The following is a 14,304-nucleotide window of genomic DNA, read 5'->3' on the forward strand; positions in this document are numbered from 1 at the left end:
CTGTTCACATGAAGTGGCCTGGCACACAACACTCCTAGATGCTATTTAATGCTGGATGTCTTGCTATGTGCATTCTGAACAGCTTTTAAGCCTTCTTCTATGTTCTCCCACTGAGAACTATTAATGTCCACCCATGTCCTCTGCTTCTGGGCCCTTGCTTGCTGCTTCTCCTCCCACCACTCCCTCCAGTACAGAGGCCTCAAGCTGACATCCTCTCCAGCATCCCAAATCTCTCTCTTTCCCTCCATTTTGTAGCATTTTACCTTTTGATTGCCAAATTGTCTCCCTGTCCCCATCTCATCTACTGATTACTTAAAACTCACACATCACTTCTGTCACGATTTCCACCTGAAAGTGTACAGTTTCTATGAGAAAGCTGTCAGCTGTCATGGCAACTTGAAATTTGTCAGGTTTTCACATTATACATAACCCACAAAACTGCATATTATTTAACATGTTCTTGATGCTCCCAGTTACTTAAAAATTATTCCATTGCCAAATCCCACTGCTCTATTCAGTCAACATTTGTCATCTGGAAGAAAACTTGCACATCAAGTTGCTGTTGCTTCAGGGCATTGATCAAGGAGGGTGCTCTTCTGTCATGCCTGCAGCAGACTTAGAGTAGATCAAAGCCTCTAATACATTTCTGGCTCAGCTGGTGGATGAACTTAAGAGCTGCAGTAGGATGGGCTACAAGGGAACGCAATCACTTTTGCACACATCTTTAAAAATACCTCAAAAATGTAATACAATAGCTGTTGTCAACATTTTTGAAGGGTACTCCTTGTTAACATTCACATTTTGTTCAACTACAGTCAAATAAATGCATGCTGATGATAGATCTAGACACAAATCAGATAATCCATAACACCAACATAAAACTCAGGTAGGTACTAACAATCCTGCATTCCCCTCCTTGGAGCACACAGAAGTGCTATGTAAGCCTGGCAGAGCCAGGTATTTCTTACACATCTGTGTTGCTGTAGAGACATTTCATTCACTAATTTTATCTCCGATTTCACGTGACTTACAAACACCTATTCTGAATCTGGCTCAGCCTCCCATTAGTGGCAGATGGATTTTCCTTATTTTTTATTAGGCAATGAGGCTTAGGTGTGGGGAGAACATTTTATTTCCTTTCTGATTTCAACTTCAAGTGTAAGCACATGCAAATATTTTTCCATCTGTTACCTGATTTTCTTCTTCATAAGCTTCAGTCATTACTGGAACTACTACATCTTGAAAAAAATTATTGCTCTAAGAAAGAATACTGAGGCTGCTGAAGCTTTTCCCTATGGAAAAATAAAAGGTTTAATCAGGTATAATGCATCAACTGACTTCCAATTTTTAAATTCCCCAATTTTTAACGGCCAAGAAATCTTTTTAGTGTACAAAACCTATATTAATAAATTAATAGTTCGTTAATCAATTTTCAAGAATTAAAATTAAAAATTGCTTAATAAATAGTTTAATGAAGTGATACATCAGCTTGTTTTTTCTCCTCTATATGTAGGGTGACTTCTGGTTTATTCCTTTTTTTGATGAAAAATCACATTTGCTCTGCATTTTCTGGACAACTTTAGCCATTATATTTTCTATTTGAACCTATTGGGACATTCTGGGATAAAATGCTCATGAGAAGGAAAAAATGTGTTGAAAATTTTGTATCTATTTCTAGATTTGAGTCAGGCAGTACAACATACATTGTCTTCCTACAACCATTCAATCTCCACCAAGCTTGGCAGCATCCTTAGGTTCGTCTTTGGCATTGTCAGGAGATATTATTACAGTTTTCTCCATCGCTTCTCAGGAGCTGTCATTATTTTGGAGTATCTGCAGGATATCCTCTGTGATGTGTTACAAATCTATTCCTGTGTTAGCGGATTCTGAATGCAAGAGTGGCTGTTGATAGATTATTTCCCAGACAGGGTTATCTGACCTGAATCCTACCCCTCTAATGAAGTCAGAAAGTCAGTTTTTTCTCTGCACTGTGTTTAAGCACTCCACAACAAACTCTATCCATTGGCCTCATCCCAGTGACAGTACCCATGCCTCCCCTATATAGTCACATTTGTTCCTCTCTGATTTTACCAAGTGAGCAGGAAAATAGTGATGGCAGTTCTGACTGACTACTGAAGGAGTTAGCTCTTGACAAACATCAGTTTCCTGGGTGAATGCCTTTACTTTCTAGGACTTCTACCTTGTAACAACTTCTATGAACTTACCACCCTCCATATACTCTCCAGTAAGCCCAAATTACCCACCTCCTTCCTTGATAAGTCACAGTGTTTCTCAGCTTTTTCTGCCAGGATATCTGAAGATGTATCATGTATCAGCTTTCATTTCTGTGATCTTTGGCTTGAGTTTCTGATTTTCACCTTTGTCTCTTTATGGTGAACATTTCATATCCTCTTTCAAGGCCTCCTTTGGCTCTGCTATAGCCATAGTTAGCATCTGTCAAACCCTGAACAACTGAAACTGGTCTTTTCTTGTCAATCTTGTTCAGTTGTTAAAAAACAACCGACCAAAAATGGCCGAAACCAACCCCAAACAGCCAACCCAGGCTTAAACATACACATGCGCACACATATGCTAAAGATGTAGGGATTTCCAAGCCTCTTTCAAATTCTTCTGACTCATTTATATAATAATTTTTCAGAAGGATTCAATGCCTGGTGCTGCCAAATATTTACCCATGCATTTTTCCAGAAGACCTAGTATCCCACATCTCTTACCGTCTGCTCCCAATAACTCTAGTTCATATTTTCGAGATCAGTAAGAGGCCAGTCTGAAAACTGGATGCAAATAGCACTGTATGTGTCCCTCTGGGATCATTAGTCTTGACCTCCTTGTACCTTGCTAAGTTTACAAATTCTTGCAAAATCCATTTCTGCATCAACAATAGCAATGTCTAACCCTTTCAACACCACAGTAGGTGCCATTAACTTTGGTCAATTGTGATTACTCTGCATTGCAAAGGCTTTTCTAGCAAAAGACATAGTAGGGTTTTCCAGTGTAAGTGGCATTCTCACTCAGTGGTTTGCTTTAGCCTTTCCCCCTTCTTTCATGATGCACAGTTTCCTCTCACTTACTACAATTGCATTCACATCTATTTATCATTGTACACAAGTGGTCTCTTTTTATTGAACTTGCTAGAGACCGATGAGATTTCCCTCAACACAGAAGGACTTCCAGCTCTTTGTAAATGTTGTAAAGAGATGCTGGGGAAAAGAATTCAAGAATCCAGTGTTGTTTGGAAGAGAAGCACCTGTCTCAAGTGAAGAGGCAGAGACATTTCCCAGGAAGTAAACAAAACACTATGGCCAATAGGAAAGCAGAGTGCTTCATCTACAACATACCAGAAGTCAAAATATCTGCTGAATATTTGCCTAAAATATCTGCTGAATTCTACCTGAGGGCAACATTACACAGGGAAAGTACCTTCTGAACTTCTTCCTTATGAGTGAGGATGGATGGATGGATGGATGGATGGATGGATGGATGGATGGATGGAGCAAATGGCAAAAATAGAAACATGGATAGACAATGAAGATAACAAAAAAACTGGTATCAATAGGATGGCGGAAGAGAATAGAAGTTCTATTGAGAAGGAGTGTATCCTGTCCTCTCCCTAAAAACTCATCCTCCTCTGAACTCTGCTACTTTGCTCTTCATTTTACATCTTTGCTCCTTTCTGCTCCCTGGGTGATCCTGTCCCTTCTGCAACATTCATATCCTGTCCTTGTATTCTGCAAGCCCATTTTGCCTCTGAGATGCCCCTTCCTCCTTTCCTAGTATTGATTAATTCCCTAAAACTCCATCTCTCATCAACACTTCCAAGCCCATTATATTTCCTATTATTCCCACAAGACTCTCTCTTCATTTCTCTGTAAAAGTTCCTTCCTTTTGCTTTTTCCCAGTTCCCACCAAAACACATATTCTTTCCCATTTTTACCTGATTACTATTTTTATGCAAATCATTCCAACTTCAGTTTTTTCCGTCTTAAAATGGTTTGCTTCTTCTATTTCCTGGGTAGAATCACAGAACAATTTGCATTGGAAGGGATCGTAAAGATTATCTTGTTCTAATCCGCCACCACAGGCAGGACATCTTCCATTAGACGAGGTTACTCAAGGACCCATCTAGTCTGGCCTTGAACAATACTAGGGACTGGGTATCTACAACTTCTGTCTGCAACCTGTTGCAGTGTTTCACCACCCTCACAGAAAATAATTTCTTCCTTATATCTCATCTAAAGCCATTCCCTCTTGTCCTGCCACTACAGACCCCTGTAAACAGTCTCTCTCCAGCTCTCTTTTACCTCCCTTTAGGTACAGGAAGTCTGCTCTAAGGCCTCCTTGGAGCCTTCTCTTCTCCAGGCTGAACAACCCCAGCCCTCTCAGCCTGTGTTCAGAGGAGAGAGGTTCCAGCCCTCTGAGAGTTTTGTGGCCCTACTTTGGATGTGCTCCAGCAGGTCCATGTCCTTCTCATGTTGAGGCCCCTAGAGCTGGATGCAGAATTCAGAGTGGGGTCTCACAAGAGTAGATTAACAAAATTACCTCCCTTGCCCTGCTGGCCACGCTGCTTTGGATGCAGCCCAGGACACAACTGGATTTCTGGGCTGCAAGTTCACATTGGGTCATGTTAAGCTTTTTGTCACCCAACTCCCCCAACTCCTTCTCCCCAGGGCTGCTCTCAATCCATTTTCTGCTCAGCCTGTTTGTGCTTGGGATTGCTCAAGCCAGGTGTAGAACCTAGCACTTGGCCTCGTACTCCATGAAGTTCACAAAGGTCCACCTCTCAGGTCCAGGTCCCTCTGGATGGCATTATTCCCTCCCTCCAGTGTGCTGATTGCACCACACAGCTCAGTGCCATCAGCAAACTTGCTGAGGGTGTGCTTGATCCCACTGTACATGTCACTGACAAAGTTGTTATACAGTCCCAGTATTTGGCCCCTGAGGAACACCACTCATCACTATTCTCTACACAATATTTCACTCTCCTGCTTGCAGCAGTCAGAGGCCCTGCAAGGCCTCCATTGCGGTCACTAGCCTAAGAAGTGCAGAGTCATGATGAGTGGACCAGAGCTGCCCCTCTTCTGCACTCAGACCCCTGTTATCTCTCTGTAAGACTATAGGTCATATTCTCCTCGACCTCAGCCATTGGACAATTCCCGATCCCCTAACAGCTTACTTAAACCCTCACCTCTGCCCAGTTCAGCGGAAGAGCTGTCACTGGAACGCTTTGCAGAAGCTGCCAATAAAGACATCTCCACAGAACTCCACACAGCCTTCACCTCTTTCCATCCCTGCATCTGCCAAGGCACTTTGCAAGCACAGAGCTGAAATCACTAAGAGCTGAAATCACTAGAGCTGAAATCACTCCACAAGTGCTCGCTTAAGATGCCTGCGGCTCAGAGCTAGCCGGAGGTCCCAGACAGGCTGCGTCTCATCAGCACAGTGCTATCCGGGACACCTACAGTGGCTGCTGCCCCAGGGGCCAGACGGACCCCTGGGACTCCAGACCGCAATAAACCATGTCACCCATACTTTCCCTCTCTCAGTCTCCCTCTCCTCTTCCAAACCCAGCTCTAGATTCTCCTTTTGAGAATCTGGAGATTATTCTCTGCGATTCATCTCATCTTCTCTGAGATGTCCTCTAAGGTTTGCTTTCACCAGCTTTTCCCACAGACATTTTTCTCTCTGTCAAAACCCTAAATCCACCTGCAAATCTCATCTTGTATTTAGTTCACTGAGCCCTTTCCTCACTCATGCTCAGCTCTTTTCAAGCCTTTTGCTGCTGCAAGGCCAGCCAGGATATTCAGTAGCTCATATTCAGAAGCATCTACTTCATCAGTCTCAAAAAGGTGTTGACCATACTTTCTCAAAGGCTGAGTCAGTGTTTCACTGACACTATTTTATCCCTGCCCACTCTTTTAACAAAAAAGCTCATTTAACAAAAAAAAGTGACTATATCAGGGGATTTGCTCTACTGACACCAACAGAGAGCTATAGGACACAACCAACAGAAGAGGAAGGTATTCTGATTATAATATCAGCTCAGTACAGCATTTTGCAGCTCTTTTCCTTTTGATTTAGAAACCCCATATGCTCTAATAGTACTGAATGTTTCATGTGTTTTGTTGGTCTTGTTTCATCTCTAAGTCCCTCCTGCAAACTCTAAACTCTGTGCTTCAACACACAACACTAAGAGGGATACTAAAAATCAGTCCAACTTGAACTTACATATTGCTACAGCAATTACAAAGGATCTTGCACAAACTGAATAAACAGACTCTGATTTTATTGTAAGACAAAGATAACAAGCAAAATTATGCCAGCAAGAGGAGGCAGTATGCCAGTTTAAGATATGAATGACATTTGGAGGATGTGCCATCTATAGTCAAAAGAAACTGGATTCACAAGTTCAAAAAATATAGTAAAAATAAACTAATTCAGTGGGTTAAACCAGACTATTCTGTTCTACTAGTATTCCTAGGTTGTTTCCATTCAATAAAGAGGTTTAATCCGCTTGTGTTTGTTGAATGTGTTTCCATTCAACAAAGAGATTTAATTCAGTTGTAAAATATACAGGTATTACCTGTTTGAAGTGTCAGAGAAGAATGTGGTGTCCACAGCACTTAATACTAGCAATTGCTATTCAAAAGCTAGGATGGTTCCTGATTTGCATATAACTTGAAGTAGGATCAATAATTTCAGACTTACACACTGCAGGAGAAGCATGCTGGACTGCAAGAAAAACTTTCTTTTCATGTGACAAGTGCAACAAATTGAGTTTGCCAATCCATGATGTTCTTGTTTTGCACGAAGCTTTGAGAAGTCACCTTTACAGCCAGTCAGGGTCAAGGTGAACCATGACTGTCTCTGAGGATGGAAAGCTCAGTCTGTGGGCTGCATTCTCAATAAGGTTAATAAAGTGAACTCAAATTAAGTCAGCAGGTAGGAAACATGACTCTCATACCTAAATTTTGACATTGCCTAAGGCTGAAATAGTACAGCTCAGGAGGTGAGGAAGTTTTAGTAACACTGGACACATCTCTTCTCCCAAGAAAAGTAACTTAGCACCACCCAGGTTTACCTAGCTTTGGACAGTGCTCTTGATAATGATTTCTAGCGGCATGCTGGTAGTATCAGGCACAAAAACCATGCTTCAAGGGGAGATTAGTTTCCTTCTGGTATTTGCTGCTGGAGATTGCATCGTCCCTAAGGCAACATCAAGTTGCTTCTTGCTCCTCTAATCTCTCCCCAGCCACATGCTCTTCCAGTTTCTCTGAACCTCTGCTGATTCAGAATAGCAATGCAGATGGAGGAATACTTCCCTGGGGAGAAAAGTCAGCTCCCAGCTTGGAAACAGCTGATTTTCAGATGTTCTTTTTCCCACACAAAGAAGGAGCATCCATTCCGCCCCTTTCTCCTCCCTCACTTCTGTATAACAAAATAAGCATTAAAAAATAAAGATAATGAATTTAATCCTTGTTCTGGCTGAACCTTCTTGTAAAACACAGGGAACTGCTGCACTCAGGGAGTGAAATCAATGACAGATGTTAATTCTCCTATTTTTTCCTTTGTTTTAGAAATGTTACATATGCTTGTTTTAAACAAAACAACTTCAACACTTAGGAAAAAATTAAACATCTTTTTGGACTTCCATTTTGAAAAACAACTTTTTCACAGAGTGCCACAGCTACATAGGAAGTTTATAGTATTTAAGTGATTCTTCAGGTTTCCTGTCCTTCTACCTCCATTCCTCAGGAAAACTGTGCTCATAAATGAACATCCCGAAGATCCTAATGTGAGGCCCCGCACTGAGTCTTGCTTCAAAACTAGGGACTCCTCCAACGCAAAATAATTATAGCTGAGGCTTCTTTACTTAACCCAACACAAAACCACAAGTATGAGGAACTACAGGTAAGCCAGCACCACTCCTACATTTAACACATCTAACATTACGAGCCATTTGAAAGGTATTGCATAGCTCCAGCCAGCCCAAATCTACAGAGGAAATCTCTTTCTCACAGAACCCAGAGGACTTGCTTTCTGTGCTGGGTGGTTTTCTGCCCTTCACTTCAGTGCAGCTTTGGCATAAGAAATGCTCCTTCACTAAACAAATGTTCAGAGGAAAGCACCCAAACATGTCCTGGGCTCGACCTGACTGACTGAAGAGGTGGCAAACCTTTCCTTCCTCTCCCCAGTTCTCTGCTGGCTGCTGGGTGTTAGGATGGAAAGGAGTCTGTAGCAGCTGGCCCATGTTAGCCACAGGGGAGGGCACAGCTGGACATAACCCATGGGGTGATGTCAGGCAGTGACAGGCCAGGAGGGAAACACTTGGCAGATGGGGTTAAGAGAGGCAGATGTCTGAATGAAAGAAGTCAGCTTGATCTCAGAGAAACAGAAGGGCAGGAAAGTTAGAAATCCTTGATGCCACAGTCACTTAACAGAATATAAACATATGGTTAAAAGGAGATATGTCTTTAGTCATGAATGAATACATAGGTCACATATATATTTAAAAGCATGTACTGCCATTTTCCAAAACAAGATGAATAGTCCCCCTGTTTTCCCCTTTTGCTTGGCCTGGGTGACAAAGGCAGGAAACATTTCTACATCCCTTTCCTCTGCCAAATTCTAGCTACCATTTCTCTTGATTACTGTCAGAACCAGAACGAGGCTGTGAAGCCTTTTAGGAGTCCATGCCTTCCCCACATCCTGGCTGTGCTCACTGCTTGGCTCCTCCTCTCCTCCCTCAGGTGAGCAACTGGAAGGTTGTCATACTTGAAGAACAGCAACTCCTTCAAAAAAAGAATAATAACTGCAGTTTCCCAGTCTATAACATTAAACCTTTCACTTACACTCTACATTTTCCCACAGCATAAACCTGGACCACGACTGCAGTCAAAGCCAGACATGTGAACACCTCATTGTGCAACTCCACACTCAGCTCCAGATTAATTGTCATGTCCCAGTTCTAGTTTCCATCAAGATTACTTCCTTGTGGGGCTGAAGGAACCTTGAAGTAATTGTCAGTTGTGGTTAAGAGGAAATAGACCAAAGTTAAGTTTCATCTCTGATAGTGTCTTTCTTTCATACCATGCAGGATGCATTCATTTTCTCCAGATAAGTATTTCCATTTGTTGGCTGTGTGGACATCTTGCACAGAACCTCTAAAAGCTCTACAACTTCTCTAGAAGTAGTGGAAATATCCCAAATACACCAAGACCCTGGTATCTCACTTTGGGGTTAGGGACACAGGGAAAAATATGATGGGGCCAAAATTCAGAGTTTGGGCTATCACTGAGGTGACTCTTCTGAAGAATTTTCTATCTCTTTGTATAGTTGGAAACCAACAAATTTCAGTTAGATACTAGACACACAAGAGGCTACAATCATAGAAAGGTTTGAGTTGTCAGGGAACTTAAAAGATTGCCTATTTTATATATATATATATTGATCAAGTTACAAATTAATAATATATTGATATCAAAGTAATTTAAAACTCTGAAAATTTGGATCTAATTCAGTAAGGCGAATCACTTCAATGTAAATAACAGGTTTAAAATGTGTTGAATATGTACTTTGTACCTACTTTTGAAACCAGAATTGAACTGCATTAATGAAGAACCACTGACAAGAACAAAAATAACTTTTGTGTAAAAGTTACATTTCACTTTTACTTTCTGTCTGTTACTCTGGAGGATAGAATACAAGGCATGTTCATATACCTATAGTATATGTGCTCAGATTCACACTGAGAGCATTTTATTATTTTAGAACAAATGGCATTTCTTATTTACTGAGCTATCAAATCTTCACTTGTGATTTGCTTTGGATGGCATGTGGGCTATTCTAATTTATAAGAGCAGTAATATAAAACACTGTTTGTAAGCCCAGACCTAAAGAACCAAGCAAGTATTTCTGCTTTATAAACTTCCAGTCTGTTTGTTAGTTACTGCTTAGTCATTGTTTGGAGGCAGCTATACTGAAATAAATGGAGTAAAATTAAAAAAGCATTCTGTGAGAAGTTAGGGCCACAGAAATCTGTTTTACTAATTCAGAAAATTCTGGCCCTAGTCATTTTTCTAAGAGCTTTCCCCTGTTTCAGAGACTTTATCTTAAACTTAGGCAGAAAATATGCTATTTTTTTTGTTGGTTTTATCCCATTATTTTATTTTACTTACATAATAACTACAGGCATTGCATTTTAATTTCAAAGGCAATTTTTGCCAGATTTAAATTCTAAGTTTTTGTTATGTTTGGGGTTTTTTTCCAATTTAAAATCTGACTTTAGTAATTTAACTATTTTTGTCTACCACCCCTGAAACTCATACAGTGAGCTGGCTTGAAAAAATGACATCTCACATGGTGTTGCTCAATCCCGGAAAAGTATTTTTCCATTTCCAAATAGAGCTTTTTTTTCTATTTTCTGTTTCATTTAATAAGAATATTTCCTGGAAGTCATAATGTCTACATTGAAAGCAAAAAATCTGTCCTGTGAGTTGTTTGTTCTGCCTGACTCAAAGTGATCTGAGAAAAAGAAGAAAAAACCCAGATCTGTTGTAAATGAGGCAAAGTGTTACTCTGCAGTTATGGATCTCAATCACTATTCAAACTCACTTTCTAAGTCTGCAAAAATGGGTCAGAAATACTGCTTTCTCCCAGTCTGGAAAAAAGTCCATTCTGGCACCACGAAATTGAATTACGCTCTTGCCAGCTCTGCCCTGGACATGCTCAGGTTGGCCTTTATTCACTCTGTTTATTCTGTGACAGCCAGACAAATTACATGGTTCCACTTCTGCATCCACACGCTACCACTGAACACTTCCCTTGAATAAGTCCCACTCCTTGAAGGTGCTGGGACTAATTTTGTTGCACCTCTAATCAGCAGATGTCCCTCCAGCTTTGCTTTTCTCTTTTCCTGTGACAGGTTAATGGCACAGCTTCTCTGAGAGGGTCTTAGAATGAGCTTGAATAGACAAGCACCAACTCAAGAAGCTCTCTGTTGTTTTGCATTTTGAAGAAAGTGGGTAAAATGTAGTACATTTTGATGTTGTTACCCTTTGTATTCTTTTTCACAGTTCGGGATTCCTATGTGAGGCGTTCACTATGTGAAAACTGTGCTTTAGTCTGAATAAACTGAACAGTCAAAAAGAAAATAGCTGCAAGACATTGTTTAAAACAAATCCGTTTCCTGACATGAATAGCCAAAAGCAGACAGGCAGATTAAACTGTGATTATTCAATGCATTAAGAATCAGTGGGATATGTTCACAGGACTGAGTTGTTGATATATCTTTGTTTGTGTCCTGAATTTCCAAGAGATCAGAGCTGCATTAAGATATTACACTGCCAGTAATAGCTACCTGACTATGATTTACTGCAGTTTTCTGCCTAATAAACAAGCCTGAACATATTCAGGGACCAGAGCATTGTGAGTGACATCTTCTTATAAGCCATTGCAAACGGAATATGAATGCAGAAAAAAATTCTTTCAGCTGCATATGCAGAGGATAAATGAACCTTGTAGAGTATCTTACTGAAGCAACTGAGAGTAGAGGTAAAAATTCCCCTACCTTCTCTTTATTGGAATTATTTAGTTTTTACTTTTTTATCCTTTTCCCATACATCCATATTGTAGCAACTCATCACTCTCCAGAACTACTGGTTTCACCTTTGTACTGGGGCTGGCAACTCGAATCTGTACTAAATACTTGTGAAGAGAGAGAGGTCTACATACAATGGAGTAAGAAAATAGTGAGGCTTACATTCACTACTTTGTCATATTTGTGATGCTACAGATCAAATTCCAATGCTTCCCCAAGGGAGCTGGCAGATTGTTGGACTTTCCTGAGGCAGCAACATGGCTGTCCAGACCCATGCAGCCAGTCAAGGCATCACTGCTTCCTTCAGAAGGTGACTCAAGCAAAACTATGAGAAAGAGAAGGTGCAAATCCTGCTGCTCAAAAGAAGAAGCCAAACTGACTGTGACCAGCCCAATCCTATACTGTGTCCAGAGCTTCACTCCATGTGAAAATTTCTAAGTTCTCTTCTCCAGGATTTCCAAAGCCACAGGACAAGCCCTTACTACTGCAGACCACATGATAGGAACTTAGTGAAACAGAGATTTTTGGAGTTAAGTTAACAAAATGAATTAAGCATTTATAATGTAGCTTGTAGAGGTATGTATTGAATTTTAACCTTTTACTTAAGAAACCTCTGCCTGGTACAAAGGGCATAGGAAAATGCAAATTTCTGGAGCTTCTTGCATAAAGAACAATACCAGAAGAGGCAAAGAACCCAGATAAAGAAGCTCCTCTGTCTCCAAGCCTATCAAGACTGACAGACGTACTCAGATAAGCACCAAAGGACCAAAAGTGCACGCGCAGAGAGGAAAAGTTCAAAAGTTCAATCATGAGGAAGACCACAATCTTCAGCCTCAGGACCACGGAGAGACCCCCGTACGACCACCACAGCAAACCATGCGTGCCCAGAAGGGCGTGGACTTATTTAGCATGAGAGGTGAGGACAGGCGGGGCCAGGGGTTGAATATGCAAGAAAAAGTTGTGCAATGTATTGCGTATGGAACATCTTTGGAAATAAAGGTGTGGGTCAGACTGAGGCTCGGGGCACAAATTTTGGAGAGCTATCTCACTTGTGCCAGGTGCTGACATACATACCCACTTCATAACTACCCTAAGTTATGGAGTCTATTTATTTATTCCGTGTATTGTTTCATTAGCAGTCAGAAAAAGAGAGCACAGCATCCAGGTGAAACCCTTCTCCTGAGTGGATTTCCTCCATCACCGTCCTTGCTCTCACGGTGAGGCACAACTCCCACATAGAGCTTCAAAAGGCAGGCATGGTGCTGGACCTCACTTTGTGCTGCTCTCCTATCTCACCTCCTTTCCAAAACCCAGATGGTGCTGTGGGCTGGCAAGAAGAAGCCTCTTGAAAAAGATGCTAAAAGGAATGTGGCTCTTTGCTACAATTCAAAAGAAAGCAAGGTATGTTTGAGGTAGGTGTGCATGAGATAAGAGACAAAGGGAGCCTTCCTCTAACAGGTTTCCCTTTGTGATTGATATCACAGACACTTGGCCCCTTTGAAATCACTTCTAGTAGGACATCAAGGAGAAGATCAAGAGCTTGGAATGTGAGGCTGCCTAGCTGAGTCCACCTTTCTACCTTGTTGTGGGGGTGCTGGTGAAGTGGTGACTGAGAGTGACTGCTCAGCCTTCTCCCTCCTCCCTCCACAACAGGCTCCATCCCTCCCACTGTTGGCCAGATTTTGGATGGAGAATTACTGCTGCTTTCTTTTCTGTTTGCTTTCTTTACAGCCCCCTGTTGATCCTCTTGCTAATCACCTCAGGGCAATTAGCAAGGAACCTCAACAGGTAAAGCAGTAGAAGTTGGAAACACCACAGCTCTATAGAGGCAGCTTGGCAGGGACAAGCCATGGGTGCTTGGTGGTCCTGCCCAAATAAGTGTGTGCCAAATTGCACCCTAAAACACCACAGCTACACCCTACCATGCACAGGGCTGAGTTTCTGAGAGCATTGTGCCTGCAAAAGGATTTGGAAGCAACAAAAATAAGGAATAGAATAGGAAGATAAAGCTTGGGTCCACTGCTTGAGATACACAAAGCCCATTATTTTCACTCTGGTGAGTGAAATCAAGGACATTCCAAAATGATTCATGAGCATGTAACCTGGCTACAGCTGACAATGACTGTGCCTTGGCAGGCTGGGATGACAGACTGAAAGATGAGCTCCCAATAAAACCAAGCTCAAAAGCAAATGTAGAGAAAGGTCTAATGGCTGATAATTTAACACAGAAAAACAAGATATAAACAGTACACAGGAGTGTTCTGGTGTGCAGTTATGACCTATATGGTCATGTAATAAAATAGGCATCTGTAATAAAGCAGATATGAGCAACAGTCTCACGAGCCCACAGAGGTGAGGGTACAACAGCAGGATGTGCTATTACAAGAGAAGCAAATGTTAGAACACAGCAGGTTTGCAGCAGAGGTGGATTGCACTGTGCAAAGCAAAAAGCATGCCTGGTGAGAGGCAAGGTGCACACAAAGACCTACATATAAACCCATCTTGCCTGAGCTCAATGCAGCTGGACTAGCAGGCAAGATCAAGCCATACAGGTAGAAACAGGAATGTAGATAGTTTGGATTTTACCACAGGTCAAAATAAGATAAAGATGATGATAAGTCATTTGTAACTCCCCATCTTAACAGTTCTTAAAGAAATTTCTATAACATTTGAAGTCTGGAGACATA

Source organism: Vidua chalybeata, chromosome 1 (assembly GCF_026979565.1).
Source record: "Vidua chalybeata isolate OUT-0048 chromosome 1, bVidCha1 merged haplotype, whole genome shotgun sequence".
NCBI classification, from domain to species: domain Eukaryota; kingdom Metazoa; phylum Chordata; class Aves; order Passeriformes; family Viduidae; genus Vidua; species Vidua chalybeata.